This window comes from Lotus japonicus, chromosome 2 (assembly GCF_012489685.1).
Source record: "Lotus japonicus ecotype B-129 chromosome 2, LjGifu_v1.2".
In the NCBI taxonomy this organism is placed as follows: Eukaryota; Viridiplantae; Streptophyta; class Magnoliopsida; order Fabales; family Fabaceae; genus Lotus; species Lotus japonicus.
In genome coordinates this window covers 31,169,888-31,190,804 of record NC_080042.1, presented here as the reverse complement: position 1 = coordinate 31,190,804, position 20,917 = coordinate 31,169,888, and the positions used below count along the sequence as shown (strand labels likewise).

The 20,917-nt window shown below is 41.2% G+C and overlaps 1 pseudogene; it reads left to right on the top strand.

The window, feature by feature from the left end:
* Positions 1-159: 159 nt before the first annotated feature.
* On the top strand, positions 160-19,853 carry LOC130736331 (AAA-ATPase At2g18193-like; annotated as a pseudogene).
* Positions 19,854-20,917: the final 1,064 nt, after the last annotated feature.

Sequence of the window (20,917 nt, the reverse complement as noted above, 5' to 3'; positions counted from 1 at the left end):
ATTGCATTTTAATTTAAATTTAAATGTATTTAAGATACTTTCTACCATTTAATTTTAGTATCAAATTTTATCTTATATCACTTTATTAGTAGATTTTTTTTTTGAAAGAGTAGATTTATAAATATAATACACTCATAGCTTTAAGGTTTGGGATAAAAGATGTACTATTCATGTGGGTCCGTACTGTCACATGTGCTTAAGCAACTTAACCATACATATTACGACTAGTATTGAGTATAAAGTTATTTACAATATACTCCAGTCAATTTTTTTTATTAATGTGTCAAATTTTCAATCCTAACCCCCTTTTTTTGTTTTCTTTGGTTTGATGTGTGCAGGTAGCCCTAACAATTGACCAATTTTGGAAAGATGAATATTTTGCTGAAAAACCTAATGAGCTTTACTATGGTGCCCAAAGCTACCTTCCTACACGAGTAACCCAAACCTACAAAGCGCTAAAATTTGGCAAAGTAAATGAAGCAAAAACGTCGAGTTCGCAGTGGATGAAAGCGAAGAGGTAGTGGACGAATTTGAAGCAACCAAGTTCACTTGGATGGTAGATGTTGCAGGTTCCGAATTTTTTTCTCAAAAGAAGAAGCGTGGTTCGTTGAAATTAACATTCGATAAGAAAGATAGAGAGAAAGAAGCAATGAAGTGGTACATACCACATGTGCTTAAAACATATGAGACCATGAAAGCTGAGCAGAAGACCATTGAGATCCATTCTTGGGACGGTTACCACTGGTCTGGAAGTGAGTTATCACATCCCGCCACATTGGACACGCTTGCTTTGGACCCTGAGACTAAGCACGCCATTGTTGGTGATTTAGACAAGTTCTTAAAGAGCAAAGAGTTCTACAAAAAAGCGGGTAAGCCATGGAAACGTGGTTATTTATTGTATGGTCCTCCTGGAACTGGAAAGTCTAGCCTCATTGCAGCTATTGCCAATTACTTGAGATTTGATGTGTATGATATGATTTTCAACTTAGCTCTATTTTCTCTGACTCTGCTCTTAAGAGAATGATGAAAAGCACACCAAAACGTTCCATTATAGTGATTGAAGACATAGATTGCAACAAAATAGTACATGCTCGATCTTCGTGTTCAGACAGTGATGAGGAGGACGAGGTTCAGGTATTTATGACTTTGATCAAAATTAGTTAATACTATAAGAAAAAGAATGATGCACAAACCGTGCAGAGTTTTTTTATACCGTCAACCAATCAGATTTTAAAGAAAAAACAGATTTTCTCATATCCTATAAATCTGATTGGTTGATTGCTTTACACCGTCGGTGCATATAAATTAAACTCTACTACTATTATTTAGAATTTACTTTGCACTCTCAAAATCAAATTTTAGGTGTTGGATGAGCTGTTTACTTCTATAAATAATAATTCCAGCTCAAAAATTAATTTTGCTAAAGTAATTTGACCTATACTATAACCAATTATGAAAAAGTGCATCTAAACACGCACTAAATCTTTTTTTTTTTGAAATGGGAATTCCACAACAGGCATTGAAGCCAAAATATCCTGGGCAGCACGCACTGAATCTTAATCATCATACTTTGCAGGGTCGCAGCATGTTTACTCTATCGGGTCTGCTTAACAACATAGATGGGTTGTGGTCGAGTAGTGAGGAGAAAATTATAATATTTACGACAAACCACAAAGATAAAATAGACCCTGCATTGCTGCGACCGGGTCGAATGGACATGCACATTAATCTTTCCTACTGTTCTGTCCTAAGATAAGCTTACGTGAAAAGAGGAATGAAGAGCTAACCCTAGCAGAGCACAAAAGTAGTAAAGATGTAATAGAAAGGGAATATTCTCATTAATTGTTCAAAAGTCTGCAGTCCAAGGTGATGACCTTCCCTTTTATAGAGGGTTGGTCATGATGTGGACCTTTCCTACATTTGGGTTTGACAACTAGGGCCCAAATCTCTATGCATATAAGACAAATCCAGAAGAATCTTCCAGCTGGCTTGTGGGTCCGTCTAAAGAGGAGGGCGAGGGTCATCAGTTTTTTACCCGCCAGGTCTTCCTTTGACTGGTTGACTCTTTGTTTGGGCGGGCATGGAAGTCTTTATGCCTCGCCCAGTCCACATGCCCCCAAGACATGAGGCTCAGGTAGGTTGAGTCGAAATGTCTTCAATATGCTATTTGTCGCCTGCCTTAATTATTCACTGAGTGATTTTTGGTGGAGTTGTTTATAAATGTTGGTTGTTCTTTACTCCCCCTTTCGCTTTCGTTTTTATATCGCCATTCTTCGCACTCGTTGACACGTCGCCATGTTTATGTTTTGTTGTTACACCGCCATTTTTATGTTTGTTGTTGCACCGCCATTTTTATGTTTGTTGTTGCACCGCCATTTTTATAACGATATGTCGCCATTATCATAACCGTTCATCACGTCTTTTCAACTGACACACGTCATCCTTGTTTTCCGGGATTTCGTCATCATTTGCTATGAATGCAATTTCCGTTTGTGCGTCTCGAGGAGTTATGCCTTTTCACCTCACCTTTTTGAATTTCAAATCCCACGACTCTTCCTATTCATTCTCTCTGCTCTTTTTCCCCTATAAAAACCTCTTTTATCCTTTCCTTTCTTTACTTTCTGAAATCCTCCTTTTTTACTCTGAAACTTTTCTGAAATTCTCTCACTTTTTCCTCTTCGAACTCCGGTGAGTCCTTCGTTTACGCCGGCCGTAGTCATTGCGCGGTGTTCCCCTTTAGCCGACGTCCTCCTTTCCCAAACTCTCATTTCTTCCTCTGGTGAGTTCTTTACATCCTTTCTTCTCTTTATTTTGTTTTACTTTCTCGACACTGTTCATCTTCTTCCTTTAGTTTTTATGAAACTACCCAGCATGTCGTTGCATAGCGTTAGTGTTTCATCCTTAAAACTTTCATCACCTTCAACGGAGGGGGAAATTTCTGCCCCCTCTGTTATTGAACTCCAATCCTCGCCTTCCATTCACGAGGATTCCGGCCCGGCCGGTTCTGTTGACTCTATCCTTTCCTCCAATGGGAATCTATCTTCGCTCGAATGGCGTACAAACGTACATTTGGTTGAAGATAAATGTCTGTGGCGTTCCATCTGGGGTAGTATTGGAAGTATTAATTCGCTTCGAATATCTGCTCAAGGGTTTACAAAGGTAAATCCCGCCTCTTCTCATAACGAAGATTTTATCCGTTGCTTTGAAATCTTATGTGAACATCTGAGCTTTACGCCCACCTACCCTTTGTTCTTTCTTTTTTATAAGTCTGTTACTAAGAAACCCACTTCCGTGAAGTGGGTCCCTCTTTTAGCCCGCAAGAAAATGAGTCGGTTTACCGCCCTCAAGAGCCATTACAAAGTATGGCAGAAAAAATACTTTAAAATTATTGAATCGCCTGAGATAAAGAATTTGTTCCGAGATTCCAACAATTCTCCCCTCTTTCCCTTTTATTGGACAAAAAACCCTCGCCGAAAAATCTCTGTTTCTTATGACGCCTTAGACGATTCCGAGCGAGGGGTCGCCGACTACCTTCGTTCGTTGCCAGTTGTCTCCGGTCATGAGTTGATTGAGGCGTCGAAAACTGGCACTTTAAATCAATTCTTTAGTAAGTTGTTAATCTTCTCACCTACCTTGTTTTTTTTTATTCATGCCTCACTTCTAACTATGATATTTTCCTGTGCAGCCACAATGGGTAAAGGCAAGGTTGACGCCGGCCCGATGAAAATGATAGAGTACCTCGCCCAATCTGCTGAAGCGGCGAGGAAAAGAGCTGCTGAAGCTGAGCAGAAGAAAAAACTCGAAGGTACTTCGGATTCTGACAATCTCAGGGACCCTAAACGCCAAAAAACTTCAGGCGCCTCTGAAAGAACCGCTGGTGGTAAACCTCTTCACCAGACAACTCTCAATCCAACCGGTTTAACCTCCAAAAGTAAACCGGCAGAGAAAAAGAAGGGACATGACAATTTCCCGCCACCTCGAGAAGATCCAAACATGCTCATTAACCGCCCGCCGACTCCATTTGGCCATGCTGGCTCTAGTTCAGCCATTGGAGGCGAGGCTCCTCCTTCCTTGCTAAACTTGTCCGATCTTCACTTCAACGGTTTGGACTTCATGAATCGAACCTTTAACAACCGGATTCATAAAGACGTTTCTGGTCAAGGCCCCCCCAATATTGCTTCCATGGCCATTCATCATGCTCTTTTTGCCGTCAGCACCGTGGCGGGTATGGCTCACTATGTGAAGCATTTGCATGCGGCCAAGAATCATCTTGAGAAGAAGGCGACTGATTATAAGGCTGCGTATGAGCGAGCGAAAGTCGACGCTGAAACCGCCAACAAGCATCTGAAGTCTGCTGAAGAGAAATGTGCTAAGTTAACTGAAGACTTGGCGACTTCTAACTTGCTCCTTCAAAAAACTAAATCTCTGAAGGAAGCCATCAATGTCAAACACACTACTGTTCAGGCTAAGTGCCAAAAGCTGGAAAAGAAATATGAACGCCTGAATGCCTCCATTCTAGGGCGTGCATCCCTGCAATTTGCTCAAGGTTTTCTGGCGGCCAAAGAGCAAATCAGTGTTGTTGAACCAGGCTTTGACCTTTCCCGTATCGGGTTTTTGAAGGAGATCAAGGATGGTCAGGTGATCGGCGATGATGATGTTGACATTGACCTCCTTCCTCAATTCAACTCTGAAAGTGAGTCTGAGGAAGGAAATGGCGAAGATGGTAATGGTGAGGACAAGAATGAGGATAAAGGGGAGAAGGACCCACATACTGCCGCAAGCCAAGACAACAACGCCAACAACGAGAACCTGGCTTGAATTTGTTTGTTGTTTTATTTTGTTTAAGTCAAAATTTGCTTTGGGCTTTGCCCCTTTGTTTGTTGTTGTTTAAAACATGTATGGGCCTCGCCCTTTTCTTATCTTTTAATGAAGTTCTTTTGAGTTTAACTGTTGTTACCTTGAAGTAGTTGTTTACTGAATTTCGTTAACGTTTAAGTTTATATACCTTAGCCGATTTTTCGACGATGCTTGGTTTCTAGTGGCCACTAGAATTGCCAAGGCTTTTGATATTCGATGGCGATACTTTCTTATTCCGAAAGGATTATTCGCGGTATTTTATACCTTGATACGACTTGCGCCGCATAACTCGTAATATAAATCAAAAAATAAATAATTTCTTGAAATGATTTTTTCATTACTTTCCATACATGGGAGCAATTGCCCCTTCATTCTTTACATATGCCGCCTCATTAAAAACCTTTCCAAAGAAAGGGAAAAAGAGTGAGGCTTCATTCATTTGTGTTGTTCCCCTTAGCTAAAATACTGCTTCAAATGTGAGGCGTTCCACGTTCGTGGAATCTTTTGACCATTAAGTTGTTCCAATTTATAAGCTCCTCCTCCAACATCACCAATTACCCTGTAAGGCCCGCCCCAATTGGGCGAAAGTTTGTTATGCTTGTCGGGTATAGTATTCTTTCGAAGCACTAAGTCTCCTACCCTCATAGTTCTTGGAACCACTTTCGTTGCGAATTTCCTTGCAACCATCACTTCCCCGCCTCATTCCTTAAGTGTGCCTCCCGTTGTTGCTCAGGCAGCATGATTAGATTCACTATCAAATTTCCCCCATTGTCATCCTCATTAAACTGAGTTACTCGCCAACTTTGGTTTTCAATTTCCACATGGAGCATGGCGTCAGTTCCATAAGTTAGACGATATGGGGTTTCTTTCGTGCTTGTCTGTTCAGTCGTGTTATATGCCCATAGGACGCCTGGAAGCTCCTCCGCCCAAAGACCTTTCGTGCTTGTCTGTTCAACCTTGTTGGCTGATTCTACCTGTCCATTAGTCTGCGGATGTTCCACTGATGCAAATCGCATTTCAATTCCCATCTCCGCACAAAATTCCCTGGTGACATTGCTTGTGAATTAAGTCCCATTGTCCATTACCAAAGCCATGGGACCCCAAACCTGCACACAATTCGTCTCCACTAAAAATTTCTGACTTTGGCGGCTGTAATAGTTGCCACTGCTTCCGCTTCTATCCATTTGGTGAAATAATCAACCGCCACAATGATATACTTCATTTGTGCCTTTGCTACTGGGAATGGTCCCAAAATGTTAGTCCCCCACATAGCAAATGGCCAAGGTGCCATCATGGTTGTTAACTCTTCAGGCGGGGCCTTATGTAAGTCAGAAAAAACTTGACATTTTTCGCACTTCTTGACGTATTCCAGACAGTCCTTTTTCATTGTCGGCTAGTAAAATCATGCTCTTAATACCTTTACTGCTAATGATCGCCCCCCCTATGTGACTAGAGCATACTCCTTCGTGAACTTCCTCCATGATTCCCAGGGCTTCTCCTGTGTCAACACACTTGAGCATGAGAGACATAATTCCTCGCCGATATAGCTCACCGTCTACTAGTGTGTAAAAACTTTCCTCCCTACGCTTTTCTTTTGTGTTCAGATCATTATCCTTCAGAGGATTTTTGAGGAAAGCCTTGATTGGCTCCATCCATGAAGGCTCGCCTTCAATCACTGACTTCACTGCTCTTAACTTAACTTCTACCAAGTCAATACTGGGGCGAGGAAGGGTTTCCTGGATGACTGTTTGATAGTTGCCCAATCGCCCTGTACTGGCCAATTTTGCTAGCACATCAGCCCTTTCATTTTGACTTCTTGGAACATGTTCTATCCTGATCTCCTCTATCTCCATCATTAACCTATGTACCACTTCCAGGTACTTAGAAAGTTGTGGGTCCTTCACTTGATATTCGCCCTTTACTTGTTTAACAACCAGCTGTGAGTCGCCTTTAATGAATAATTTCTGGACGCCTAATTCAATGGCAAGCCTCAATCCGGCGATTAGTGTTTCGTATTCTGATTGGTTGTTGCTTGCCTTAAACTCAAATTTCAAAGATTGTTCAATGACCATCCTATCCGGGCTTTCAATAGTTATTCCTGCCCCGCATCCCGTGTCGTTGGAGGATCCATCAATGGACAGGACCCACTCTCCCTTAGTTTTCTCGCCTTCTGTGGGTGTTAATTTCGCCACAAAGTCGGTCAAACTTTGGATTGTAACTTGGCCCCTTGGCTCATACTGTATATCATATTCTGACAACTCGACTGACCAGCTGACCAACCGCCCTGACAAATCGGGTTTCTGGAGTACCTGCCTTAAGGGAACATCGGTTTTAACTCTGATGTGGAAACTTTGGAAGTATGGCCTAAGGCGCCTCGCTGTTTTCAGAATTGCCAAAGCCGCCTTTTCAATTTTTTGGTATCGCAATTCAGCACCTTGCAGAGTATGGCTCACGAAATATATAACCTTCTGCTTTTTCCCTTCTTCCTGAAGCAACACCGTACTCACCGCCTTATCCGTGACTGCCAAATAGAGCGTCAAAGGAACGCCTGGTGTGGGCTTCGATAGTACCGGCAGCGTTGCTAAAGATTCTTTTAATTTGATAAAAGCTTGTTCACATGCCTCGGTCCATTGAAACTTCGAGTTCTTTTTCAAACAAGTGAAGAACGGAGCCGCTTTGTCTCCCGCCATTGGCAAAAAACGTGCTAAGGCGGCCATGCGTCCCGTTAAACGTTGTACTTCTTTGACACTTGTTGGGCTTTTCATTTCCAAGATCTCCTTGCTTTTATCTGGATTTACTTCTATCCCCCTTGAAGTTAACATGAATCCCAGAAACTTTCCCCCTTGAATCCCAAATGAACATTTCTCAGGATTTAACTTCATTTGATATTTTCTTAGTTGGGCAAATGCTTCCTTGAGATCATCGCCATGGTCACCAGCCCTGGCGGACTTAATGATCATGTCATCCACATATACCTCCATATTCCTGCCAACTTGGCTTGAAAATTTTTTATCCATGAGACGTTGGTATGTAGCTCCCGCATTTTTCAAACCAAAAGGCATTGTTTTGTAACAATAATTCGCCTGATTAGTCATGAATACTGTACTTTCCTCGTCTGAAGGATGCATCATGATTTGATTATACCCATAATATGCATCCATGAGACTTAAAAGTTCATTTCCGGAAGCTCCATCCACCAACTTATCAACATTGGGAAGAGGGTACGAATCTTTGGGACACACTTTGTTCAAACTTGTGTAATCTGTGCACATTCGCCATTTCCCATTGGCCTTCTTGACCATCACTACATTGGCGAGCCAAGTTGGGTACTGCACCTCTCGAATGAATCGAGCCTTGATTAATTTCTCAGTTTCTGCTTGCACTGCCTTGTTCTTTTCATCACTCATTCTTCGCCTTGGCTGGATGACTGGTGTCGCCCCTGACCGTATGACCAGTTTATGAGTGATCACATTGGGGTCAATCCCTGGTACATCATTAATTGTCCATGCAAAGAGATCCAAATTGTTGCCCAAAAGGGTGGTCAATCTTTCCTCCTGCTCTTTTGTTAAACTGCTGCCAATCTTTAAAACTGTATCCTTGATTTGCGCCGGTTTGGTTTCTTCCAAAGGTTGTGGGCGGAAATCATCAGCATCGTCCCTTGGGTCTAAACTAAACCCTTCTTGCGGAAAAATTTCTGTGATACGGTGGCTTTCCTTGGCGGCCTTTCGCCCATAGAGCGTCACACTTCTTAGGTAACATTCTCTTGTTGCGTTCTGATCGACGCGTAGGATCCCGACCTTCCCATTGCAGGCTGGATACTTGACAGTTAAATGAGCGGTTGAAATGACAGCGCATAACTTGTTAAGGGTGTCCCGCCCCAAGAGGACATTGTAATTGGCTCTACACGCCAATACCAAATACTTCACTTGAAATTTCTTGACAAACTCTCCTTCACCAAAAGCTGTTGGTATTTCCACGTATCCCCGCACATTGACACGGTCCCCTGTAAATCCCACCAGGGTTCCTTTATATGGTTTCAAGTCTTACTCCTTTAACCCCAGGCGATCAAAGGCATCTCCATAAATGATATCCGCCGAAGATCCCTGATCTAAAAACACTTTTTTCGTCATGTAATTGTTAACCCTGATTGTTACTACAATCGGGTCATTGTCATGAGGAATAACATGTGCAAAATCTTGAGGGGTGAATATAATGGGAAAGTGATTTAACCAACATTCGCCCTCGTATGCCTCATGCACGGAATGTACTGACGCCACATAACGCTTTCTGGCCTTGCTAGAAATCGCGCCCCCTCCAAATCCTCCTGCAATGGATGAGCATTCCCCAACAGGATCGCCCAACTCTTCAACTATCTCCTTCCCTTTTCCTTTGTCCCCTTGAGTTACCTTAGTGGCTTCTGGAGTTGCTGCCTCTTTAACAAAATTTGCCAGATGGCCAGCCTTGATCAGCCGATCAATCTCCCGCCGCAAGTTCCAACAATTATCGGTGGTGTGCCCCAACGTTTTGTGGTACTCACACCATCTGTTTGTATCCACATTGGTTGGTGGTCGCCGAGGCGGCGATGGATATTGCACAACATTTGTCTGTCCAACTGCTTTCAAGATGGTGCTTAGGGGAGCATTCAACTTAGTGAGTGGGACTAGAGTGGGCGAGGCACCATGTTGACCAGTCGAGGCTGTGGTGGTACCTAGGGGATTTCTGTGCCATGTATTTTGGAAACCGGGTTTGGAATTCTGATATGGTCCAGGTCTTGGCATACGCGGAGTTTGAGCTATCCTTGTTTCCTTTCCAGCCTTGGGTTTCTCCTGCGGAACACCGCCAGGTTGGGCATGTTTTCGCCCCTCCTCCCTCTCTTGCTTTTTCTTATCGTCTTGCTCAATTAAGATGAATTCCTGAACGCGAGCGCGAAGATCCATCATGTCTCTCGCTGGTCGCCTTGTTAAATCTCGGTTCAAATCCCCTGCCCTAAGGCCATTTTTGAAAGACGCCAGGCATACATCCGGGTTATCCTCCTCCAGTTGAACAGCCATCTTACTGAAGCGCGCCATGTAGGTTTTTTGCTTCTCCCCTGGCTACTGATGTATGCTGATGAGATCAAACATGGTTGCTTTTGTAGTTTTGTTGGCGGAGAATTGAGTTAGGAATTTAGTAGACAGATCGGTAAAATTGTCAATGGAGAAGGGCGGTTGTCTAATGAACCACTCCATCGCCATTCCCTTGAATGTTGAAGGCAATAATCTGCACTTCACCGCGTCTGTTGCCCCACCAATCACCATCTTGGTGTTAAAATATCTCAAATGTTCCATGGGATCAGAGTCGCCAGAAAAGGCGTCTAATGCCATCGTTTGCAAGTGCTTTGGTATGTCCACCTTGGTGATGGCTGGAACAAAAGGTTGAAATTCGACGACGTCCTCAACCTCAAGGCGTTGTCCTTGTTTAAAATCTTGCCTCTGAGTTAAATATTCTACCTGGGCTTGCAACTGCTCGTTTTGGGTTTGTACCTTTTGCAAAGTAAGTAAGTTGCCCTCACCTCGAGTTGTTCGAGTCTCGCGGTGTAGGTCTCCCTCACAAGCTTGTTCAATCAATCCCAAAGTTTCCACAATTGAACCTTTGAGCAAACAAAGCAATAATGAATTAACACAAGTCGATACAGTCGAAACAATCCTAACTAATGTTCGACAAAGCTCAAGAAGCTTCAGAGTACAACATTTAGGCACGAATGGAAGGGCTTCCCCCGAATGGATGAGTTTTGACTCGATTCAAGTTTTGTACAAAAACACTTTATTCGCTAAAACGTGCATAACTCGAGCTACAAAACTCGGAATGACACGAAACCGGCGCCAAAATTTCGACAATTGAAAGAGCTACACAATGGCTCAGGTCATAGAGGCCCAAAAATTATTTTTGGACACGGTACCCAAGCAAATAGGTTTCGGCCACTATGGAAAATAGGGTTTTCGAACTTTTTCTTCGATCTAAATCAATTCCTAGGTATTCTTAGGCGATATCTAGGCCAGGGAAACTCTCAGAAAAATTATCGGGTCGAAAACTGTCGCAGGGGTATTTTGGTCAATATTTTTAGCTCAGAAACTCAAAATCAGAATTTCGAAAAACAAATTAGATGGGGTCGATCCTAACGAAATTTATAACAACTAATCCTACTGAAGCTAAGCTCAGTCGAGAGTTTTTGATCAAAAAAGCGGAACCTCAGCATAAAAATGGGTTTTTGAGCAGAATTGAAACTCGGCGGCAATTCGGCGAGATTCAGCAGAAAACAACCGGATATTCATGCTCTAGAGCACGTAGGCAATAAGTTTAGACACTGAAATCAACTTATTTGGACAGTTTTACAAAAAGCTCAAAACTTTGAGCATAGAAAGACATAGAGAAAAGCGACAGAATTTACGATCAGAGGTAGGGAAAAGCATCAGTACCTCGAGGTCTACGCGTAGCAACGAACGGAACGACGATCGGTCAAGAATTGGAAAAATCACTTTTCCTCCTTTTTCCTCTCCAATGCCTCGGCCGTGTGTGTGTGTTGTGAAGCTTTTGTTTTTTTTTTTTCATTTTTCAAAGTATATATAGGAAATTGAAAACGTGAGAAAATGATTATTTCGCGATTCCGATTTTTCCTACTGATTCCTACGTATTTTAGACATGATATTCTTCCCGCTGAATCTTCTAATTCTCCAAAGAAATATCAGTATGATTTTTGGTTTTCGAGGCTTGTTTTTAATGTTTACCGGCTTAAAAATGCACTTTATGCACTTTATGCTTTTGACCTCGGATGCAGAAACTTCCTTCTGAAGAAAGATTCGGAACGTCGATTAGAGTGGGCGTATGCGTATGAAATCTTTATTTGAAGCTCCGAATAGAAAAAGTCTTCATCGTCCGTTGATTTTAGGGTTTCTGAACTATCAGGGTTTCGGTTTCGGCAAACTTCCGAGTGTTGGAAATTGACGTTCGTACATTCCAGGGTTTCGTATCGAAACGCTTGTCATGGAAATGAATAAGAGAAATTCTGACATTCCTCTGAATATTTTTTTTTGGAATTAGTTCCTATAGTGCTTTAAGGGTAAATTAATTGTTTACTAACGTTCTTGACCTAGGTTTAAGCGAATACTAATCGTGTTATAACTTTTATCGACTTTGATACAATCCTTAGCTTTTTCCTGAACTTTCTCCTTCACAAATTTATCCCATTCAATAAGCACTTGTTCAGGTTTTCCTTCACGTTACATCAAATTAATCGTGAAAAGAAATTTCATTCGATTTATTCCAAACTTAAAAACTTGGGTCTCACATTACTACCCTCCAAAAAGAAAGTTTCGTCCTCGAAACTTAAGGTTCAGCAAAAAGTTCCGGATATTATTCCTTGATCTTTTTCCTCTCACTCCCATATAGCATCGTCCGTGTCTTTGTTCCAAATAACTTTCACTACAGCACTCTGCTTTCCTCTCGATTGTTTCACTTTCTAGCCCTAATGTTGTCCAACGGCGTCTCCAAAGACATATCATCTTTCAGCTCTATGTTGTCCAGCGTGACCACTTGCATTTAGTCTACGTTGGAAATAATATTTGTTGGCATTCCGTGCATTCGCACAACCTTAACCACTTACTCCTTTGCTTTTGTTCGTCCAAAATTCTGATTAGAAACTCGGTACATCTCCATGTTCTGGAGTGAATGCTCAACTTGTCCTCGTGATGTTCACTCATGATCCAAAACTCAACTCGATCGCTTGATAACTCCTAGACGAACTATTGCCTTGGAATCTACTAGTCCCTAAACGTCACTTCGAACTTCGTAACTATCCTCATTCGTACCCTGAAATCAATCTTCTACTTAATCACCATTTAAATTAAAACTTGACTTGAGTCTTAACACCTTGTTCATCGCTAGACTTATTCCCTTTAACATCAATTCACAAACAACTGATAAGCTAATCATCATCTTAATATCTAACAATCCTTCATTGTCGTTTCCTTCCTTAAAACTTTCCTCACTCAGACCAATTTACACTTACTGAAATCCCTAACGCTTCGCATAAATCGAGACTTATCCTCTAGAAGATCAAATCATAACTATACCTCAAGGGTCTTAACTAGTCATTTTATCATCCGATCCTTCAACTTTATAAGGTTTAACTACAATCGTAAATGCTAACACCACTAAATCTCTTATTCGTACATGATTTTCAACTCCCGAAGTCAACCTTAACCCTAGGATTCTCATTCAACTTAGCAAAATTCACTTGCTAACTCTAGCATGCATCACCGAAATCCATAACAAAGTTCCATTCACTCTTAAACTCTAAGAAATTTGTCCACATATAACAACCTCAAGTATTCATCTTAATACTAACACTTTATTTCTGTAACTAGATCATCCTCCATTCAATCCAATACTTAGCCTTTCGATCAAAACCTGACAAGACTTCATGTCTCACGCGTTCGTGATCAAATCGATTGGCTTAAAATCTAAACCTTTATCTAGTTTGCATCGGTAATGTCCTTTAACACTTCAACACTTTTCAAGTGAAAATTCATCTCTTAAAACTACAACTCCTTCGCAAGGAAATCAAATACTTAACACAAATTTTTCCCCCAAACCCGACTAATCCTCGATCAATCAAGTTAATCCTACCAGTCCTTCTATCAAAGTCCATTGTCAGCTGTGATCCCGTATATCACCCCCTCAATGGTAAGTTGTTCAGGCCTAATACATCGAAGGTGGAAATTTATAAAAACCCACTGGAACAGTCAATGTGTTCCTATCGTCCAGTAGTCACAAATATCCTGATATTAAGTCCTTAAGGATTCCGCTACGAAACTACACGCCCTCGGCATAACCCATATATTACCCATAAGGAATCTATACGAGGTTCACTCTTAGTTCTAGCTTCCACTTAAACGCATCGGTATAAAACAACTCACTAAGCTTAGCGTGTTATTCCAAACCTCGTGTAACTTCTATAGTTAAAACACGAGCAACAATCAGATAAAGTCCTAATAGGGGTAATAACTATAAAGTCAAAGATCGACAGTAAAGGCAAGTTAGGTGTGTTGTACACACTACGAGAGTAACAAGGTATGTCATACTAGAAATCAGAAAGATTATTTAAAAGGTTACCTTCGTTCTTGCGCTCACCCCCAGCTAACCCCTCAGCTCCTTCACCGTTCATGAGGTAAACTCTCCCCCTTGTAGCTGAACGCTTTCCTTTCACAGCATTAATAGTTGGCTCCACCTTGGGTGCTCTACAATCGACGGCCAAATGCCCTGGCTGGTTGCAATTGAAACATCGAGGCCCTTGGTTCAGACATGCATTAGCGTAGTGTCCATTCTTTCCACACCTGAAACATGTCACCTCTGGGTGTGCTGATTGGCTCCCTGCCCCTGGAGTGGCAGTAGTCAAAGGCTTATAAGATCTTGGGGTAAAACTTCTCCCCTCCGGATGCTGATACGGCCTCCTCTGTTGGAATTTACCTTTTCCTTGGTAGTTCTGAGAACCTGACCTTACCGGTCCTCCAATTCCAGCACGATTCAACCTCTTGTTCTTCATCAGCTCAATCTCTGTGGCCTTCTCAACCAATGATTGGAAACGCATAATTCCCAATGGCCTCACAGAGTCCTCGATATCTGGCCTCAGTCCATTGACGAAACGCTTACACATGTAGCGCTCATCAACATGATCGTTGAAGAATTGGAAATGCTTGGCCAAAGACTCCAGTTTTGAAGCATACTCAGGTATAGACATGCTTCCTTGACGAAGTGTCAGAAATTGTGCCTCTCGCTCATCCCGAGCACTAGTTGGAAAATACTTTTCCAGGAATGCAGTTCGAAAGGAATTCCAGTTAATCTCCTCGTTATTGGCTTCCATAATTCCCCTGGTGCCTCTCCACCAGTACTCAGCATCACCAAGTAGCAGATAAGTAGCCATGCCAACCTTGGCACCTTCAGCAGTCTGCAGTACACCGAAAATCTTCTCAATCTCTTGGATCCAAAGATCCGCTTTATCAGGATCAGTTCCACCCGAGAACTTAGGAGGATCTTGTCTCCTGAAATCATTTAATCCCTTATTCTGATCCAGAGTTATTTCCCTCTGACGCTGATGTTGATCACGTGCTTCCTCAGCCGCACGTCTCAAAGCATTTTCATTTGCTTGGGCAGTCACAACTTGGGCCATAGTGGCCATCATCTCAGCTAGTTGGTTAGTGTTCACCATGTTCTGTTAAGTCAAACAAACAGTTAGTACTCATCATAAGATAGCATCTAACATAACTATACAATATGATTAAGCAATAACTTCAATCAATTCTAAGCGAAAAATCGCTTGCAGACAATCAATTTTTACTCTTTGCAGAGTCACACAACCTAGCACAGAAGACCTATTTCCCAAAGACTCCCGAAAGACTCGACAAGCTCTGATACCACAATGTAACACCCCGATTTCCGAGTGTCACTTTAGTAACTCAAAAATAAAATAAAGCGGAAAAGCAGGTATATTTTTTTTTTCGATATTTGTTTTAAGTAAATAAAAGACTTGACGAATTAAAGACTCAACCCAATCGCGATTAACAGCGACTAATATACAGTATAAGTACAGCCCTCGCTGCAACTAAAAACATCGTCACGATAGTCCTCAAGTGACGGAAAGTAACATCAAATAACTGAAAGTAGTGCCCGCAGGCAAATAAGTGTGACTCATAAATAGAGTCATAAGTTTTATAAATACAGTCCTCCGAAGAGTAAGTCAGCCCAAAACGGCTTCCAAAAGAAAGACTTCTACGTCCGACAAACTCCCTGTGATCCTCATGGAAGAGAACCACACAAAAAGCTAATAGTCGGGGACCTACCCTGCCCCAAAATAAGAAATGACAGTCAGAGCTATGACAACGACACCCGATGTACTACACCCCTAACATCGACCCTCATCTGATCCTGCATGAAGTCCGGGTCCACGTCGAAGGCTCAGTAGTAGTCATTTCGCTCCGGGTCCTCCCCGAACGACGAACCATCTCGAATCGGCTGTTGAACGTCTGGCAGCAGGCCGACCGCCCAAACACAAACATGAACACAAAGCCAAGGCGCGAGGGTCAACTCACAGAATATAATAAATAATACAAGCAACATGTGAAGAATAAGGGGGGTATATATATATATGTTGTATATATACGTATAACTTACGTATTGCCTACCCTAAGGTATATACATAACATTTATCAACATCAAATCATCAAGATATATAACGATGTTTATCATCATCAAATCACAAATAACAATTGGATCTCCAACCCATCAACAAATATAGTTAGGTGCATGGCGTGCCAATGCAATGTCATGCTCAAAATATGATCCGGATAAAATGTCACCATCTCGATGGATGGGACGAGCCAAGCATCTCGCTCCGCTAAAGCATCTCGCTCGTATGAAGCATCTCGCTTCTGTAAAGCATCTCGCTTTTATAAAGCATCTCGCTCCAATGAAGCATCTCGCTCCGATGAAGTTCGATCTGAGATCGTCCTTCGGAAAGCAGCACACTTTCCAAGAAATGTATGCATGAATGCAATATGGTTAGCCAAACAACGAAACGTCCTCACCAAGGTACGCGTGTCTAGCTAGAGTACATTGTCTCTACAATACCCTGAGGTAAACAAAGAAGTGCTAGTCGCACTTGGTAACTTTCCTAGTCACTTTGGCTCACCGTCTCGATGGCCAACCAAACTGCTCCACGAGCAAAAGAATGCATCTCGCACTCAGTGACCTTTCAAGTTACCCTGGCTCACCATCTCGATGGCCAAACAACTGATCAACGATTAGAGAGAATGCTGCTCGCATTCAGTGACCTCTCGTCACAATGGCTCATCTTCTTGATGACCGAACCAAATGCTCAAGGAGCAAGGAGTGTCATCCGCACTCAGTGACTGTCCCAGTCACAACGCTAGGATCGCCGACACTTCCCGTTTTCAAACTTATTTCAGATCCTAAGTCTTTTCCAAGAAATTGTTATTACTATTTGAATATGTTCTATCTTTGGTTAATGCATTATGAATTTCATTTATGAAGTCAAGTTTCGTTTCTCTTTGTTCCAAAACTCTATAAGTAAAAAGATCCCAATAAACCCAAGTAATTTCCCGGGAAGGTCTCGATCCTAAAATGACTATGGCTTAGACCTCCGGTCAAAGCCTGCCTAACATTTCCCAAACCTCGTCATTAGCATGGCATAACATCACGTTTTCCCACACTCCGAAATCATATAATCATGTACTATCTCAAATCAGTACAATTCAATAGAGCATATGCAAAACATCATAAACTCAGCAGAAATAATGGCATATAGCTCAGTTCAATAACAATATCAATATAATATCCAACATTCAAGCAATATTCAAGTCGAATTCATCGACGCCTATAAAGCAATAGCTAGTAAGTAAGTTGCCCTCACCTCGAGTTGTTCCAGTCTCGCGGTGTAGGTCTCCCTCACAAGCTTGTTCAATCAATCCCAAAGTTTCCACAATTGAACCTTTGAGCAAACAAAGCAATAATGAATTAACACAAGTCGATACAGTCGAAACAATCCTAACTAATGTTCGACAAAGCTCAAGAAGCTTCAGAGTACAACATTTAGGCACGAATGGAAGGGCTTCCCCCGAATGGATGAGTTTTGACTCGATTCAAGTTTTGTACAAAAACACTTTATTCGCTAAAACGTGCATAACTCGAGCTACAAAACTCGGAATGACACGAAACCGGCGCCAAAATTTCGACAATTGAAAGAGCTACACAATGGCTCAGGTCATAGAGGCCCAAAAATTATTTTTGGACACGGTACCCAAGCAAATAGGTTTCGGCCACTATGGAAAATAGGGTTTTCGAACTTTTTCTTCGATCTAAATCAATTCCTAGGTATTCTTAGGCGATATCTAGGCCAGGGAAACTCTCAGAAAAATTATCGGGTCGAAAACTGTCGCAGGGGTATTTTGGTCAATATTTTTAGCTCAGAAACTCAAAATCAGAATTTCGAAAAACAAATTAGATGGGGTCGATCCTAACGACATTTATAACAACTAATCCTACTGAAGCTAAGCTCAGTCGAGAGTTTTTGATCAAAAAAGCGGAACCTCAGCATAAAAATGGGTTTTTGAGCAGAATTGAAACTCGGCGGCAATTCGGCGAGATTCAGCAGAAAACAACCGGATATTCATGCTCTAGAGCACGTAGGCAATAAGTTTAGACACTGAAATCAACTTATTTGGACAGTTTTACAAAAAGCTCAAAACTTTGAGCACAGAAAGACATAGAGAAAAGCGACAGAATTTACGATCAGAGGTAGGGAAAAGCATCAGTACCTCGAGGTCTACGCGTAGCAACGAACGGAACGACGATCGGTCAAGAATTGGAAAAATCACTTTTCCTCCTTTTTCCTCTCCAATGCCTCGGCCGTGTGTGTGTGTTGTGAAGCTTTTGTTTTTTTTTTTTTCATTTTTCAAAGTATATATAGGAAATTGAAAACGTGAGAAAATGATTATTTCGCGATTCCGATTTTTCCTACTGATTCCTACGTATTTTAGACATGATATTCTTCCCGCTGAATCTTCTAATTCTCCAAAGAAATATCAGTATGATTTTTGGTTTTCGAGGCTTGTTTTTAATGTTTACCGGCTTAAAAATGCACTTTATGCACTTTCTGCTTTTGACCTCGGATGCAGAAACTTCCTTCTGAAGAAAGATTCGGAACGTCGATTAGAGTGGGTGTACGCGAATGAAATCTTTATTTGAAGCTCCGAATAGAAAAAGTCTTCATCGTCCGTTGATTTTAGGGTTTCTGAACTATCAGGGTTTCGGTTTCGGCAAACTTCCGAGTGTTGGAAATTGACGTTCGTACATTCTAGGGTTTCGTATCGAAACGCTTGTCATGGAAATGAATAAGAGAAATTCTGACATTCCTCTGAATATTTTTTTTTTGGAATTAGTTCCTATAGTGCTTTAAGGGTAAATTAATTGTTTACTAACGTTCTTGACCTAGGTTTAAGCGAATACTAATCGTGTTATAACTTTTATCGACTTTGATACAATCCTTAGCTTTTTCCTGAACTTTCTCCTTCACAAATTTATCCCATTCAATAAGCACTTGTTCAGGTTTTCCTTCACGTTACATCAAATTAATCGTGAAAAGAAATTTCATTCGATTTATTCCAAACTTAAAAACTTGGGTCTCACAACTGCCGCCGCATCCGCCCTGACGACCACCACCTCTCCGGCGATGATCACGGCGGCCCACACCGCTTGAACGGGTCTCCATGAATCGTAACTCTCTCCTTCTACATCACTGGTAGATCTAGGTTAGAGCCACAGACGGCGCCAATGTTCTGTCCTAAGATAAGCTTACGTGAAAAGAGGAATGAAGAGCTAACCCTAGCAGAGCACAAAAGTAGTAAAGATGTAATAGAAAGGGAATATTCTCATTAATTGTTCAAAAGTCTGCAGTACAAGGTGATGACCTTCCCTTTTATAGAGGGTTGGTCATGATGTGGACCTTTCCTACATTTGGGCCTGACAACTAGGGCCCAAATCTCTATGCATATAAGACAAATCCAGAAGAATCTTCCAGCTGGCTTGTGGGTCCGTCTAAAGAGAAGGGCGAGGGTCATCAGTTTTTTACCTGCCAGGTCTTCCTTTGACTGGTTGACTCTTTGTTTGGGCGGGCATGGAAGTCTTTATGCCCCGCCCAGTCCACCTACCTTAAAGCCAAGGCTTTCAGAATCTTAGCCTCCAATTATCTGGACATTCAAGACCATCCACTGTTTGAACAAATTGAAGAGCTATTGGAAAAAATAGATGTAACTCCAGCAGTAGTGGCAGAGAAGATAATAAGAGATAAGAATCCTGATCTTGCTTTGGATGAGCTGTTGAAATTCCTCAAAGAGAAAGAGATGGAAATGGAAAAGGAAGCAGAAAAGCCAGATCTTGACAATTAAGATTGTGGTGGCATGCTATTTTATTTTATTTTGAACTGCAAAAATCATGTGTTTTTTTAAGTGATTCGGGGAATTTTGAAATGGATCCAACCTTTGTGGTAAAAGAATTGATTTTACTTAGAGGTTTTGAGAAAAAAAATTGTCTAATGCTATCATTCTGGCTATGAGTTTCACATTCTTCTCAGGTTTGATGGTGATATTTTCACAAAAAGAAGAAGCTATTGAATTAGAGTTTTTATGGAAAACGAAGTTTCAAAGAACGATAGAAAAAAAAAACACGTGAAAGAAAACTTGTTGGATGATTACCCTAGTTAAATGAGTATTTATAATTTCAAAGTTTGACTTTTTTTTATGTCTATAAAATAGAGACTTGAGTTTTAATGAAAAAATATCAACTTAGTATATATTCTCTAATAGGTTTGAGTTCAATTTGTCGGTTTTGATATCAAAAATAATAAACTAAATAAAAATCACTTTATTGGACATTGATATAAATTAGACATTTAAAAAAAATGGCAGGGGTGAAGCAATCACTACAAAAAAAAACTGTGCAAATTGTGGTGGCTATTATTGCAATTTGCGGCGGTTTCAACCGCTACAATATACATTAATGGCGGTTTTTGTAGACGACGTAATTCTGCTCGCCATTCTTTACATAATGGCGGTTTTGGGAAACCTCCGTTGCATCCGCCATAACTCACTACGTGAACTAGCGGCGGGTGAACGGCCGAAATACGCAGTTTGTAATGTCGGTTTAAACCGCCGAAATTTACAGTTTGTATAAAACGGCGGTTCAACCGCCACAATTTGCACAGTTTTTTTTAATTGAATACACATTGGATAAACTAGATACGTAAGAAGCAAGAATAGGCTTTGTTTAATGGAGGAATTTACGGTGCACAATTGAATGCTTGTGTAAAGTTACACAAGCTACTTTTGACCTGTAATAGCAGGTTTTTCCGGTTTAAAAAAAAAATAAAAAATACAGATTTATTAATTACAATAATTAACCTGTGATAATTTTAATTAAATTAAAAAATAAAATAAAAAACATAATATATCTT